This window comes from Phyllobates terribilis, unplaced genomic scaffold (genome assembly GCF_046119375.1).
Source record: "Phyllobates terribilis strain yellow unplaced genomic scaffold, ASM4611937v1 Scaffold_2__4_contigs__length_985480577, whole genome shotgun sequence".
Taxonomy (NCBI): domain Eukaryota; kingdom Metazoa; phylum Chordata; class Amphibia; order Anura; family Dendrobatidae; genus Phyllobates; species Phyllobates terribilis.
The window spans coordinates 886,543,437-886,560,138 of NW_027362762.1; the positions used below are offsets into that span (position 1 = coordinate 886,543,437).

Below are 16,702 nucleotides of genomic sequence, written 5' to 3' on the forward strand. Positions count from 1 at the left end.
GACACCAAACACACCTCCAGGCTGTGTAAGGGCTATTTGACCAAGAAGGAGAGTGATGGGGTGCTACGCCAGATGACCTGGCCTCCACAGTCATCAGACCTGAACCCAATCGAGATGGTTTGGGGTGAGCTGGACCGCAGAGTGAAGGCAAAAGGGCCAACAAATGCTAAGCATCTCTGGGAACTCCTTCAAGATTGTTGGAAGACCATTTCCGGTGACTACCTCTTGAAGCTCATCAAGAGAATGCCAAGAGTGTGCAAAGAAGTCATCAAAGCAAAAGGTGGCTACTTTGAAGAACCTAGAATATAAGACATATTTTCAGTTGTTTCACACTTTTTTGTTAAGTATATAATTCCACATCTGTTAATTCATAGTTTTGATGCCTTCAGTGTGAATGTAGAATTTTCATAGTCATGATAATACAGAAAAATCTTTAAATGAGAAGGTGTGTCCAAACTTTTGGTCTGTACTGTATATATATATATATATATATATATATATATATATATATATATATATATATACACACATATATGAGGCATAAAGGTAAGTATAGATTCACATTTCTATCACCTGTATATTAAAGATCAGTTAAGTGCCAGGGGGTGACAGATTTCCTTTAACCCTATTTATGACCAAACATATATGGGCCACAGATATTGCCATGAAATGACTCACAAGTGTGACATTTTACTAGTCTAATAGTCAGATGATTAGGGATGAGCGGACCCATGGGTGTTCGTATTCGTTCGACCAAACTTTTATCCAAAGTTCAGTTTGGGTACCAGAACTCTACCCGAACTTGAACCCGAACCCTATAGATGTCAATGGGGACCCAAACTTTGGTGCTGTAAAATGGTCGTCGTAAGAGCTAGTGGTCTCTCCCTCTCCAACACAATTCTCTCTGAACTCCAAACACTAAAACAAACTTCCGGCAGAAGTCCGTGTTCGGAGTTCACCACCAGACACTAGGTGTCCGATACGAACCCCAAACTTTACAGTTCAGGTTCGCTCATCTCTACTTATGGTGTTTCTCCCACAGTTGGACTGATGTTCCAACTTTTTCAATTAATTCAAACTTTGTGTAATATATATATATATATATATATATATATATATATATATATATATCTGTTTGTGTAATGTAAAAGGCTTGTGTTATCACGGCGTCCAACCGAACTGACCCTTGCCAACCACTATTACACAATGGAGTCAGCTCTTGGAAAGGACCATGCTCCTTTACTGGCTCATCTCAGCTTCGTAATTGCATGAAGTCTTTCTGGAAGCCCAGAAAGGGCCGTGAAGTGAAGCAACATTGCAGATTCCTAGCACCCTACCACCTCATTTTAATAACCAATACACATAGCATTACACAATAAATCACAGACTAGTGCAGGGCATGGGGTAGCAATGCATGGTTTTGGGATATAAAGAACATAAAGTAAAGATCCCGGTATCGTTTACTGCCCTCCACTTGGCATAACATAGTTTTTGAAGTTTATTCCTTGAGGTTATATACATGGCCCTATAATAATATACATTGCATTTTCGAAAATGGTCCAAACCACAGCATTCGTAAAATTGAAGAAATTGCTCGGCTAATAACAGGCGCTGGCATTGTTTGATGCCATCAGTTCCTGCTCTGAATGCAGTCAGTGTCGTCAGCCCTGGATCACTTATAATTTCCCATTTAGACTGATGATCGGCACTTCCAATATCTCCCTATTTTCCAATTAGGATTGTTGTTATATATGAAATATTTATTATTGTGAAAAAGACATCTGTGCCCAATCATAACAAATAAAAATTCATTACACATAATCTCGGATTGCCAAAAACTGTGGGAGAAAGCGGAATCAAGCCAAACGGTTTTACGAGTAGGTCAACCGAATGGCAATGTAGAAAAGCAACCTTTTCAGTAATTATACCAAATTAAGCCGAATAATGGACTTTTTATGAATAAAGAACGCCCGAAAGTATGTACAATATTACAATTTTCAGTTTAGACCTAAATTGTGTAATAAAATCACCACTGAGGCCAAATTACAAAATGATTCCAAAGCCACTAAACCAAGAATAAACACTGGAGCTGAATGGAAAAAGACCTCAAAGCAAATGTGCCTATGACGTCAGCTCCATGAGAAGACTACTCATTTCAGCATGATGAGTAAGCTCCTGTCCATATTCCCTATTCGGATATACAGCGCTCATCCACCATTATAAATATAATTGCCTGCCCCTATCTTCCCTTTAAACAGTCCATGACTAATTCTTTACTCACTTTAGAGCAACACTCCAGCATTTTATTTTATTTTACCACTGGAGTGGTGCTTCTAATCTAAGGTCCATCACCCTAGTATTATACTTACCCTCCGCCGTCTTCACCTATCGCCACCACTCCGGTCCGTCTCCAGCAGTTTGTGACCTGCTGGATCGCTCCGGTGTTTGCTGGGTGAGCCGGAGGTCACTTCTCAATGCAAGTCTATGAGAGCCTTAGGCTATGTTCACACATCACCTTATTTTTGGGTCACAAATCTGCAGCAAAACCTGATCTCTAAAGGGAGGTTTGCTGCAGATTTTTCTTACAGTTTTGATGCTTTTTTTGATGCATTGTTGTTGTATTTTTTCAGTGTTTTTTCAGCATTTTTTTCACTGTCCTTCTGTCTCTATTTATGCATGTACATAAAATTCTGTGAAAAAAAAGAACCGCATTCTATTTTGGCATCAATAAAACACTGAAAAAAACGTTGAAACTAATTTTGATGCATTTTTGGTGCGTTTTTTCAGCGTTTTTTTCACCACACATTACTTCCTATGGGTGAAAAAACGCTGAAAGAAGTGACATGTTGTATTTTCCAAAAAAAACATGCAAGGCACAAAATCATGAACAAAAAAAAAAACATGATGTGTGAACAGAGAAATCTGGAATTTCATAGACTTTGCTGGTACTGCAAAAAGCAGCAAAAAATATGCATCAAAAAAAGCATAAAAAATGCTGAAAAAACCATGATATGTGAACAGAGAAATCTGGAATCTCGTAGACTTTGCTGGTACTGCAAAATGCAGCAAAAAATATGCATCAAAAAACGCTGAAAAAAACATGATGTGTGAACATAGCTTTATTCTGGGTTCACATTCATAACTTGTGACCGTTACTATTGACTTCTCGCAAGTCAGAAGTTACGATCACAAGATGGCGCTACGGGACAGATGCAGCACCAATAAAAGGTGAAGATGGCGGAGGGTACTAGACCTTAGATTAGAAGCACCACTCCAGAGCTAAAAAAACAAACACTGGAGTGGCGCATTAATGGTTGTAAGAGAAACAAGAAAAAGTCATTAATACAGAATAAATAATTTATACATCTTCTATATTTTTTTATCTTAAATGCAAGCAGATCAGTGGGGGTCTGTGTCGTGAGACCCCCACAATTGCTCCAAAAATCCAAGTGAAGTCCGCAGTTTAGGAGACAGGAGCGCACAGTTCTTGCCTGAGTGCGAACACATAGCGGCGCACGGACATAATAAAGACATATAATATCATTATAATAAATCATATCAAATCTAAAAATATATATGCCTAAATATAAAATACACATAAATAGCACCTCTTCACCACTGTAGGCTATGAAAGCAACGGAAATGACCCCATTACTTTTATCTAGATGCCGTCGTTTTGTGACAAGCTGAACAAAGTGATGCTCTTGTAGCACATAATGTAAGTAAAGTACACAGCAAATACTGAATTTCAATTTAAAGAATTTTAACTCTCAGTACATCAACTGTGTGCAATATTTCTCTTTTCTGCTCCAGACTTATGCTTTTAGTGTCTGTTCCTAGAAGCAGCTGTCAGCCATATTAGTTATCACTGGGGAGGGGGGAAATTACTGCAAATCGGTCATCCTGAGGATGACCCCCTTTCACTAGTACAAAGGATCCGGCCCTCGAATACCACTAAAAAAAATCTAAGAGCAAAAAATTTGTTAAAATAATAAAATGACAATTATCCACCCAATTATTACCTGGCACTCCATGACCATTAATGATAGTAAAGAGGCCAAATATGCCCAATTCTTGCCATTATTTTATTTCCACTGCTTCCCTGAGTATTCAGGTTTTTTTTTTTTTAAATCCATGATGCAATTCCAGAGATATAAGCCTTTTTATTCAGCGGAAATTTTTATTTTTTTTATAAGTGCGTGACCCACAGGATCCTCTAGAGCAGGGATGTCAAACTCAAAACACACAGAGGGCCAAAATGATAAACATGCACAAAGCAGCGGGCCAACCAGTATACAGAATAATGGACCCCACACAGTCCTCCATACAGAATAATAGCCCCATATAGTCCTCCATACAAAATAATGGGCCCCACATAGTCCTCCATACAGAATAATGGGCCCCACATAGTCCTCCATACAGAATAATGAGCCCCACATAGTCCTCTATGTAATATATATAATCGTCTTATCCCGTCAGTCTGTCCTTCAGTCCAGGAAATCCCGCGTCGCTGATTTTTCCGGCCGCGGCCAATCAGCGACGCGGGATTTCAGAAAAAGATGGCCTCCATACAGAATAATGGGCCCCACATAGTCCTCCATACAGAATAATGGGCCCCACATAGTCCTCCATACAGAATAATGGGCCCCACAAAGTCCTCCATACAGAATAATGGCCCCACATAGTCCTCCATACAGAATAATGGACCCCACATAGTCCTCCATACAGAATAATGGGCCCCACATAGTCCTCCATACAGAATAATGGGCCCCACATAGTCCTTCATACAGAATAATGGGCCCCACAAAGTCCTCCATACAGAATAATGGACCCTACATAGTCCTCCATATAGAATAATGGGCCCCACAAAGTCCTCCATACAGAATAATGGCCCCACATAGTCCTCCATACAGAATAATGGACCCCACATAGTCCTCCATACAGAATAATGGGCCCCACATAGTCCTCCATACAGAATAATGGGCCCCACATAGTCCTCCATACAGAATAATGGACCCACATAGTCCTCCATACAGAATAATGGACCCCACATAGTCCTCCATACAGAATAATGGGCCCCACATAGTCCTCCATACAGAATAATGGACCCCACATAGTCCTCCATACAGAATAATGGACCCCACATAGTCCTCCATACAGAATAATGGGCCCCACATAGTCCTCCATACAGAATAATGGGCCCCACATAGTCCTCCATACAGAATAATGGGCCCCACATAGTCCTCCATACAGAATAATGGGCCCCACATAGTCCTCCATACAGAATAATGGGCCCCACATAGTCCTCCATACAGAATAATGGGCCCCACAAAGTCCTCCATACAGAATAATGGACCCTACATAGTCCTCCTTATAGAATAATGGGCTCCACATAGTCCTCCGTACAGAATAATGGGCCCCACATGGTCCTCCGTACAGAATTATGGACCCCACATAGTCCTCCATACAGAATAATGGACCCCCCATAGTCCTCCATACAGAATAATGGGCCCCACATAGTCCTCCATACAGAATAATGGGCCCCACATAGTCCTCCATACAGAATAATGGCCCCCCACAAGGTCCTCCATACAGAATAATGGATCCCACATAGTCCTCCATACAGAATAATGGACCTCACATAGTCCTCCATACAGAATAATGGACCCTACATAGTCCTCCATACAGAATAATGGGCCCCACATAGTCCTCCATACAGAATAATGGACCTCACATAGTCCTCCATACAGAATAATGGACCCCACATAGTCCTCCATACAGAATAATGGACCCCACATAGTCCTCCATACAGAATAATGGACCCCACATAGTCCTCCATACAGAATAATGGACCCTACATAGTCCTCCATACAGAATAATGGGCCCCACATAGTCCTCCATACAGAATAATGGGCCCCACAAAGTCCTCCATACAGAATAATGGCCCCACATAGTCCTCCATACAGAATAATGGACCCCACATAGTCCTCCATACAGAATAATGGGCCCCACATAGTCCTCCATACAGAATAATGGGCCCCACATAGTCCTCCATACAGAATAATGGGCCCCACAAAGTCCTCCATACAGAATAATGGACCCTACATAGTCCTCCATATAGAATAATGGGCCCCACAAAGTCCTCCATACAGAATAATGGCCCCACATAGTCCTCCATACAGAATAATGGACCCCACATAGTCCTCCATACAGAATAATGGGCCCCACATAGTCCTCCATACAGAATAATGGGCCCCACATAGTCCTCCATACAGAATAATGGACCCACATAGTCCTCCATACAGAATAATGGACCCCACATAGTCCTCCATACAGAATAATGGGCCCCACATAGTCCTCCATACAGAATAATGGACCCCACATAGTCCTCCATACAGAATAATGGACCCCACATAGTCCTCCATACAGAATAATGGGCCCCACATAGTCCTCCATACAGAATAATGGGCCCCACATAGTCCTCCATACAGAATAATGGGCCCCACATAGTCCTCCATACAGAATAATGGGCCCCACATAGTCCTCCATACAGAATAATGGGCCCCACATAGTCCTCCATACAGAATAATGGGCCCCACAAAGTCCTCCATACAGAATAATGGACCCTACATAGTCCTCCATATAGAATAATGGGCTCCACATAGTCCTCCGTACAGAATAATGGGCCCCACATGGTCCTCCGTACAGAATAATGGACCCCACATAGTCCTCCATACAGAATAATGGACCCCCCATAGTCCTCCATACAGAATAATGGGCCCCACATAGTCCTCCATACAGAATAATGGGCCCCACATAGTCCTCCATACAGAATAATGGCCCCCCACAAGGTCCTCCATACAGAATAATGGATCCCACATAGTCCTCCATACAGAATAATGGACCTCACATAGTCCTCCATACAGAATAATGGACCCCACATAGTCCTCCATACAGAATAATGGACCCCACATAGTCCTCCATACAGAATAATGGACCCCACATAGTCCTCCATACAGAATAATGGACCCCACATAGTCCTCCATACAGAATAATGGGCCCCACATAGTCCTCCATACAGAATAATGGGCCCCACATAGTCCTCCATACAGAATAATGGGCCCCACATAGTCCTCCATACAGAATAATGGGCCCCACATAGTCCTCCATACAGAATAATGGGCCCCACATAGTCCTCCATACAGAATAATGGGCCCCACATAGTCCTCCGTACAGAATAATGGGCCCACATAGTCCTCCGTACAGAATAATGGGCCCCACATGGTCCTCCGTACAGAATAATGGACCCCACATAGTCCTCCATACAGAATAATGGACCCCCCATAGTCCTCCATACAGAATAATGGGCCCCACATAGTCCTCCATACAGAATAATGGCCCCCCACAAGGTCCTCCATACAGAATAATGGATCCCACATAGTCCTCCATACAGAATAATGGACCTCACATAGTCCTCCATACAGAATAATGGACCCCCCATAGTCCTCCATACAGAATAATGGGCCCCACATAGTCCTCCATACAGAATAATGGACCCCACATAGTCCTCCATACAGAATAATGGACCCCCCATAGTCCTCCATACAGAATAATGGGCCCCACATAGTCCTCCATACAGAATAATGGCCCCCCACAAGGTCCTCCATACAGAATAATGGATCCCACATAGTCCTCCATACAGAATAATGGGCCCCACATAGTCCTCCGTACAGAATAATGGGCCCCACATGGTCCTCCGTACAGAATAATGGACCCCACATAGTCCTCCATACAGAATAATGGACCCCCCATAGTCCTCCATACAGAATAATGGGCCCCACATAGTCCTCCATACAGAATAATGGGCCCCACATAGTCCTCCATACAGAATAATGGCCCCCCACAAGGTCCTCCATACAGAATAATGGATCCCACATAGTCCTCCATACAGAATAATGGACCTCACATAGTCCTCCATACAGAATAATGGACCCCACATAGTCCTCCATACAGAATAATGGACCCCACATAGTCCTCCATACAGAATAATGGACCCCACATAGTCCTCCATACAGAATAATGGGCCCCACATAGTCCTCCATACAGAATAATGGACCCCACATGGTCCTCCGTACAGAATAATGGGCCCCACATGGTCCTCCGTACAGAATAATGGGCCCCACATAGTCCTCCATACAGAATAATGGACCCCACATAGTCCTCCATACAGAATAATGGGCCCCACATAGGGGTAGTGGTTCTGGTGTCACGGGCCAAATATAATCACCCTGCGGGTCAGATTTGGCCCATGGGCCGGAGTTTTACACGTGTGCTCTAGGGCATTTTTTTAGGCTGCTATACATTAAAAGAAAATAAAAAGCATACTCAGAGGAGAAGGGGGAATAAAATAAGAACAAAAAGGTTCTCTTTAGAGAGACATGCCATGTTATGTGGTTAGATGACCAAATGCCACCATGAAACTTCATTTCAGCAATTCAAAATAAAAAAACAATAATGGCCACGTCTGCTCAGAAGATAATCCAGTGGCCATAGTTGCTACTAGGGCCTCATTCATACCTAAGAAATTTTTATCATACATAAAAACTGGGGCCGTTTTTATCAGTGTTTTGGATCCGAGGATCAACAGCAATTTTCACATATGGATAAATAAATAGTGAAGCTTCTCCTCTACATTGCAATGTTAATCACGGACAGAATACAGATTACACAATGATGCCATCCGTCTGCTGTCATTGGGATGAGTGATTCGGATCAAAATATGAACAAGTCTTTTATTTTTGCTGATACGCGGTCAGCAAAAAACACTGCAAAAGTGATCAGCTCCATAGATTACAAACTGTTCTGAAAATCTCGGCTAGAACACGTCCGTGAGAAACAGACATCTGAATGAGGCCTTAGACTTATGGTTCGACACGCCATCAATTATCCACTCCATTGAGATACTCCACAATCATTACTATTAGGGCAGGTTCACACAACAGTATAAAAAATCGTTCCGAGATTCATCCAGAAAAGTGGGACGAATTGTTTCCTTACTTGTCATCCCTTTGCAATCCAATTTTTTTTTTTTGCAGCTATTAATCATTTACAGGACCCTTTACAGTGTCCTTTGTTACAGAATTGCGATGTATCTGTAAGAGTCGTACACTGTACTGTACTGTGCCTCCGTATGGCGCCTGATTGTTTTTTACAAGCCCAAAGAATTGAATGGCCAATTTGCGGAAGACCCTAGTCCACGCTGCCCTTTTTTTCACACGCAGATTCAATAGGTGAAAAAAATTGCTCACCTGCACTGCCCAGATTTTTTTCCACAAACGGCACTCTGACCGAAAATAGCGTCGTGTGAACAAGCACTTAAGCTGATTTCACTGGTAGCCTAATTGCACTAATATATGGAGTATAGATAGAAACTTTACAAAATATATTCATGAGGAATAAAAGACACAACGATCCCATATTATTATTACTACTACTATTATTATTACTACTATCATTATTACTACTATTACTATTATTATCATTATTATTATTATTACTACTACTACTACCATTATCATTATTACTACTATTATTATCATTACTATCATTATTACTACTACTATCATTATTACTACTATTACTATTACTACTATTACAATTATTATTATTACTATTATTATTACTATTATTATTACTACCATTATTACTACTATTATTATTATTACTATTATTATTACTACTATTATTACTACTATTATTATTATTACTATTATTATTACTACTACTACTATTATTATTATTACTATTATCATTACTACTACTACTATTATTATTACTATTATTACTACTAATATTATTATTATTATTATTACTACTATTACTACAATTATTATTATTACTATTATTATTACTACTATTATTATTACTACCATTATTACTACCATTATTACTACTATTATTATTATTACTATTATTATTACTACTACTACTATTATTATTATTACTATTATCATTACTACTACTACTATTATTATTACTATTATTACTACTAATATTATTATTATTATTATTACTACTATTACTACAATTATTATTATTACTATTATTATTACTACTATTATTATTACTACCATTATTACTACCATTATTACTACTATTATTATTATTACTATTATTATTACTACTACTACTATTATTATTACTATTATTACTACTAATATTATTATTACTATTATTATTACTATTATTATTACTACTATTATTATTATTACTACTACAATTATTATTATTACAACTACTATTACTATTATTACTACTACTATTATTATTATTACTATTATTATGACTACTACTACTACTATTACTATTATTACTACTATTATTATTATTACTACTACCATTACTATTATTATTAATATTACAAATTATATTATTATTACTACTACTATTACTATTATTACTATTACTATTATTATTATTACTACTATTACTATTATTACTACTACCATTATTACTACTATTATTATTACTACTACTATTACTATTATTACTACTATTACTATTATTACTACTACTATTATTACTACTATTACTACTACCATTGCTACTACCATTATTACTACTATTATTACTATTATTATTATTATTACTACTATTATTATTACTACTACTACTATTATTATTATTATTACTACTACTATTATTATTACTACTATTATTATTACCACTACCATTACTATTATTACTATTAATATTACTAATTCTATTATTATTACTACTACTATTACTATTATTACTACTATTATTATTACTATCATTATTACTACTATTATTAATATATAATTATAATTAAGCCATTTGTGATAATTAAGGCTTCTTCAAGAAAAAAATGTCAGAGCTTTAATCCCATATTAATTGATTAATGTATTTTACGTTGCCTTTATGTTGAAGCTATAAGGACAAAATGTAATAATGAAAAAAGCATAACAGACTGAGCGGAGCAGAGAGGCAATATTTCCAGAGTGAATGAAAAATAAATATGTTGCTGTCATTTAAAAATGTGCGACTTTATTGTCTGGCAATAGAAAGGAACAATAAAGCAGTAAATGGAGATATGTAGAAATAAAGAAACAAATCATGAGCGAGTGATTTGGTCCTCGGACGGCCTCGTTCCCAGTGATTTGTGCAGCTACAGTGCGAGCCACATGGCACGGTGCCCACAGCGCTGTTTATTAAGATGAGCTTCTCTTACTGCGCGGCCTCCTGGGTTACTCCTTCATGCTCCTGAGTAAAGGCTTTTTTATTGAATGAGAAAAATATAATTAGTTGCTTCAGTTTATGTAAGTGCCGAGGCTGTGGGGGATAAATCTGTGCTTGAGGATAAGTCTGTACTAAATTGTTTAAATTCAGGCACACATTGCTTTGACCCGGGAGTCCGCCCTGTGCGCTCGGTGGCCATAAGTCTACTTTATTCAATTAAATAATTACAAGTATTTTTTTTTTTAATGCAGATATTAGTACAAAAATCCTTCTAACTATTAAAAAAATAACACACGTATTTAGAAAAGAGATTTGAAAGTCTTGAAAGTGCTTTAAGGAGCATGTACTGTACATTGGAAAATACGTAAAGGTGAAATAAAAAGAAACACTAAAAAAAAACAAATACCAATTGTAAAAGAAAACAGACAAATCTTTTCAGACAAAAAAAACGAACAAAAATAATATAAAAAAAAATCTAAAAATGTAGACGTTAAATGTCATTACATTTCAAATTCAGAACTTCTATATTTGAACTTATTTTTATTTAAGAAAAAAAAATACTGTGTAAAAGTGTGCTACATAATATTTCAGCTATTATATTTTATTCTGCTATTGTAATATCCGGGACAATTGCAAAAAATAATAATAATAATAATAAAAAGAAATAAAATAATAATAATCCCCTTGTTGGTGTCCCTCCAATGTTTTTTTAGGAACATCTGTAGTCTCTTTTCTTTTTCTAAATAATGGATAAAAATCCCAGTGGAAATTGTTGCGGGATAAAAAAAGGTTGAAGGATGTATATATTATATGGCAGTCAGTTATTTATTTACTTTATTTTAATATTATAGTTGTATATTTTTTTTATAACTGTTACCAAAGTCATTGTTAAAGTTGTTTTATGACATTCTATACTTATGGTAGAATGTCATAAAAGCATTATTTTTTGTTTGCTATATCTATATTGTTTACTTTTCTTTTTTCTTTCTATTCCTTTCTTATACTTTTCCCTTTCTTTAACATACTTTACTTTGTACTATAAGGTGAGGACACCTCTTTTTAGCCTGATAAAGGGGACCCTGATTTCCCGAAATGCGTAGCTGTCCACAATATCATTTCTGTTTGTTACTACTCAGTTCATATTTATTGTTTTTATACTTATTTTTATCTATTTTTAATTCAGATTATATTGCTCCTAGCTTACTACTAGTGGGTGTAGTGCCTTTTTTTAGCCCCAAAAATTCTCATTGGGAATTTTTTCCATTATCTACACCAGGTCTTCAGGCACAGTCGACATCTGTTACCCGGATATTGGGCTATAATGCCGCTTCCCATATGTTTGGTCTTCAGACACCCAATTTGGTGAGATTTGTTTTCGGACTTCTATTTTTTCCATCTCCTACAATGTTGACTTTTTCTTCTCTATTTTTATTTCACCATATTTTCCTTTTAAGGGATTTGTCTCAACTTGTTCATATTTTTATATTGTTTCCTTCAGTTATTTTCAGCAGTATTTGATAGTAACACACCGCCTCTGCACTTTTTCTATATATCACATAAGTACAGCATAGATATATATTTTTTTCATCCAGTTGTTATATTTCCAAGAAAAACGTATAATAAACAATATAGATACAGCAAACAATATTGATATGACATTCTACCGCAAGTTTAGGAAAGTTTGCTGGGAAGAACTTTAGCAATAAGTTACTAAAAAATAATAATAAAATATAATATTAAAATAAAGTGAATCTGAACAACCATATAATATGTCCATCCTACAACCTTAGATACAGACCATAAACTACAAAACGGATCAATCTTTATTAATACTAAAATTATATTTATAGATTCTAACCATCAATTGAAAAAAAATCCTAAAAATATATAAAAAAAAAAAGAAAAAAGTTTACAAAAGATAATGATATAAAACATTCTCAAAACCATATTCGACATCTGAATAAAGTGTACAGGATACTAATGTTTATGTATAATGCATTTGTAACGTTGTTGTTGCTTTGTCCTTTTTTTCTCCTAAGCAACGAATGTAAAAAAAATTTCTAAAGCTCCGGAGAGACAATTGTTCATAAGTGCCCATTGTATGCTTGCCCTTCCTTTCTGTACATCCCATCACATATAAAAAAATATATATACTGTATATTAAATATAAAGAGTTAAATAAGCTTATTGGTGATGAATCAACATGAAAGTAAAGAAATAATGAAGGAAAAATGTTGCCGTGTAATAAAAATGGCACAAAAAATAATTCCAAATCAATGGCGATCGTCGAAGACAATTAGACCATGAAGTCCCCTATCTCCAGGAGTGGCCGAACATATGAAGGTCATCCATTATGCACTAACACAAAAATACTGCCTAAAATATCATGAAAAATATTCTCCATTCAAAAATAGTCACCGGTAATAATATAAGAAATTCCAATTGCTTGCGAACTTCCGAGAGCAGAAATGGTTTATTTTTCCATAATATTTAAGTGATGAGAGCCGCTGCCCAGATCCAAACAGTTGGAAGTTTTGGAAATGTATAAAGTGGATAGGGTGCGGTGCAAAAAGCCATTGCCAGAATACCAGAAAATATATTTCTTTAATAGTTGCTGACTACAGCAAAACAAACCTCCGTTATTAATCCACAATCTGCTTTTATTAAATAAAAAAATAAAAAAGTTTAAGCAAGTTTTGGTCTGTAACATGAGAATGGTGATCCAGATACGTCCCACCCACAGGGCTGATGGCCGGTGCTCAGGCGCGGAGCTCGCTCACAATGTGCAGGCACATCTGCAGCAGCAGATTAGGTTTTTATTGAAGAGGAAATAAATTATTAATTGAAAAACAGTTCTTGGAAGCACATTGGCATTAACGAAAACAGGAAAGTGGAAGGAACAACATGAGCAAATGATATGATGTTTTGGAAAGGACTTAAGTTTAGAGAAATCCATAAAGATGAATTAAATATGTATTACTGCGCTTTGCAGTCCTGAACATATATAGCTAGTTAAAACATAGCAATACAGGTCAGAAGATGAATCAATAGATACATAGACAGACAGAGAAATAAATAGATAGATAGATAGATAGATAGATAGATAGATATATGGATAGAAAGATAGATATTGGATAGATAATAGATATATGGATAGATAGATAGATACAGTAGATAGATAGATACGATAGACATATAGATAGATAGATAGATAGATAGATAGATAGATAGATAGATAGATAGATAGATAGATAGAAAGATAGATATTGGATAGATAGATGATGGATAGATATTAGATAGATAGTTAGATTGATAATAGATAGAAAGATATTAGATAGATGGATAGATGATGGATAGATATTAGATAGATACTAGATAGATAGATAGATGTAAAAAAAAAAAAAGAAAAAGGAAGGAAGAGAGAGAGAAGAAAGAAGAAAGAAAAAATAAAAACAGAAGAAAAGAATTAAAGAAAGAGAAGATGAAGAAAGAGAGAAGATAAGAACGAAAAGGAAAGAAAGAGAGAAGGAAAGAAAGTAAGGAGGAAAGAAAGCAAAAAGGAAAGGAAGAAAGATGGAAAGAAAGAAAGATGGAAAGAAATAAGTAAAGAAAGAGAGAAAGTTAAAAGTAAAAAAAAAAGAATGGAAGAAAGAAATAATGTTTGTTCTGTGTTACATTTTGGTAGTATTGTTGGATCCAGCAACAAATAGTAAAGTAAAGGCCTCTTCCGGCAGAGGTATGGTCATTGTAACCATTAGCTAAATCCTGATTTACACCCTGCATTACTTGTGCATGAGACATCCGCACAGCCGCACAGTAATAGTAAATGCATGAAATCAGCTCACAGAAGGGAAGAAGAGACAAGGTGAGGGGGAGAAGTAGCAGGACGGAAAGGAGAAATGACAAGCACTGAGATCTCCATTATTAAAAGATGAGCCAAACCGACATGACAGTGTTTCTCCGGGTCCTGGAAATTCCGTCTACACGTGTATATCTGGGCCAAGTCAGTATTAACTGTTACTGTCTGGGGATATTTTTTTCATATCGTAGTTTTGTTTTTTCAGCACAATATAGTGAGACAATGTAGACCATACTTCTGTATGTGTATATACTATTATTATCATCATTTACAGTCTAGTGTGTAACTACTTTCCTGGTATCTTCACCTTTCTTTTTTATTAAAGCTCTTCTTTTTTTTTTTCCTAAGGAAGTACGGTAACTAATCATTGTAGAATGAGAATTGCTTAAATTAATAGAAAACTAAGAGAATCCCGAATCCTAAATCTGAAGGCTGAACCCTATATTCTTGTAGGCTCTATAGTTAAATAGTGGTTGAGCGCACGTGATGTAAAGCCATTTGTTTAAGGATTTGTGGGCAGGACAGAAAATCTGTGGCCCATGGCTGCAATAATATCTGTTTTATCACTTAATCATTGTTGTAATTATATGGAGGATCTGTCATGGGAGAAGAACTTCATGCAGACTTCTGTTCAGAGCAGACACTGGAATACTAGCAGTTGGGGTCCTCAGATTTGATTCTTAAATGAGATTGCACTCTATAAAAAAATATATTTTGCTTGGAAGCAATATGGGAAGTATGTACCAAAAGACCTAGATATTGTCCAAAATGGAGCAAGTACCAGTATACCCAAGTCCTGTAAGATTGGGGTTCTTTAAAAGAGTTGTCTATGTGACTGCAGACTTCTGAATCCTTAGAGAGTGCGGTGTGCATGCTGTCAGGATTCTCCATTATTGCCGGTGAGAGAAGGCGGTTTGCACAATTCTGGACACATTAAGACTAGATGTGCTTTTCCTTTCTCAACACAAGTGAATTTAGAGAAGATGAGCCCATCTAGTCGGCATGTGACTGTGCGTATGCAAACCGCCTGCTCTTGCCGGCAATACCGGAGAATCCTGACAGCATACGCACTGCAACCTGTCAGGATTCAGTAGTCTGCAGTCACATAGAGTAACGCCAGACTTTTACCATAAGACCGGACAACACCTTTAAGCCCACCAGAAGAAATTGATTGTAAGAGCCCCCTTTCTATTCAAACAGAGGACATGTACATTTACTATAAATGGCATGGGTAGTTATATGGCTACACATAGCACACGCCATCAATACGACCTACTAGTTTCATTTTGCCCATCCTATAAGACACAGACCTCAGTGGAAAATGATTGGAACCAAAGTCACATCCAAATTAGGCTGAATCTAACTGTGTTTTGCTTCACCAGACCTTGGACCCACTATAAGACCCTCTGGTATTCTGGTGGGCCGACCCAACCTTGTCCAATTTATGTGAAGACCATTCTCCACACGTAGATACATTGGTTTCTAATTATACATTTCGAGTCAGAATTAAAGAAAGAAATTATAATTTCAGTCACAACCCAGCATATGTGGATGTAAAAACTAAAGCATATACCAGTCACACAT

At 37.1% G+C, this 16,702-nt stretch overlaps 1 protein-coding gene across 2 annotated transcripts in view; it reads right to left on the minus strand.

Moving 5' to 3' along the window:
- EPHA3 (EPH receptor A3) overlaps positions 1-16,702 on the minus strand; it is a 532,047-nt gene that overhangs the window by 470,177 nt on the left and 45,168 nt on the right. The window lies entirely within an intron of this gene.